The sequence below is a fragment of the Papilio polytes genome, unplaced genomic scaffold (genome assembly GCF_000836215.1).
Source record: "Papilio polytes unplaced genomic scaffold, Ppol_1.0 DF822030.1, whole genome shotgun sequence".
Lineage (NCBI taxonomy): Eukaryota > Metazoa > Arthropoda > Insecta > Lepidoptera > Papilionidae > Papilio > Papilio polytes.
Genome location: NW_013527174.1, coordinates 1 through 1004, shown reverse-complemented (window position 1 = coordinate 1004; position 1004 = coordinate 1). Strand labels below are relative to the sequence as shown.

At 35.6% G+C, this 1004-nt stretch overlaps 1 long non-coding RNA gene across 1 annotated transcript; it reads left to right on the top strand.

The window, feature by feature from the left end:
• LOC106107505 lies at positions 1–1004 on the top strand. The gene is made up of 3 exons (XR_001225873.1): positions 1–38; positions 198–308; positions 967–1004. It is a non-coding gene; the product is annotated as an uncharacterized LOC106107505 (long non-coding RNA).

Sequence of the window (1004 nt, the reverse complement as noted above, 5' to 3'; positions counted from 1 at the left end):
AGCTCGCGCCGCCGCCGCTACATGTCAACCATTCACAGGTGACCAATGCATTTTGCCACCTGATACAATCAGAATAATACTCTATATTTCATAAACTACTCGAAATTAATCGATATCTATGATCAAATTCAGTAGAACGTAGGGAATCAGATGCATCAATTTTGATTATTGTAGAAATATTTCTATTAAATTTGTAGAGAATGGGCACACCGGTGACAGGAACGCCTCAAGGCGGCGTCTTTTCACCGCAACTAAGCGTTGAGGACGATGGCCTAAAGCAACAATTCTCTCATCAAACGATACAAAGGGTAAATATCATTTCACATGAACTGTACCGCACAATAAAGGCCCCTGCACACGTATTTTACCTACATTTTTTAAACTAAAGCCACCAATTTCTAGTCGTCCTCCTCGGATAAAAGGAGTTGGAGAGAAAATAAGATTGGATGCGAAACAAGATCTGTCAGTAAGGTAAAAAATATTTAAATGGCACGGTGTTTCTGTTGTTCACCGTATGCAAATTAGTTTCACGTAATAAATAAGTTATTGGCGACATAATACGTATCCAGTCTTTAGACATTTGTGTATTTTCTTATACTTTAGGACGCGTAGTTATATTAGGCGTGCAAAAGTTTTTGGCAATATATAGGTAGTCTTTATTCGTTCATATTTCGAGTGTTCTTGTTTGCTTCTACTTAGTGGGCCTTTACACGCGACTGTTGTTAAAATAAAAGGTAGAGTTTAGAGGTTATAAGCAAATTTGTGTTACACCGTTCTTTTATTTGGTTTTGCACAGAATATATTTAAATTTAGGCACTTTGACAAAACTAGAAACGCGATAAGGACGAAAAGATCAATTTATATAAGTGTAAACTTTTCTGATTGTGTAATGAATGAATGAATGTGAATGAATTTTAATGTAAGTTGAATTTTATGTTAATAAATGAATATTTTCTTTTATTTTAGGATTCACCGATACTGGATACAATGCCGCCGAGTGGATC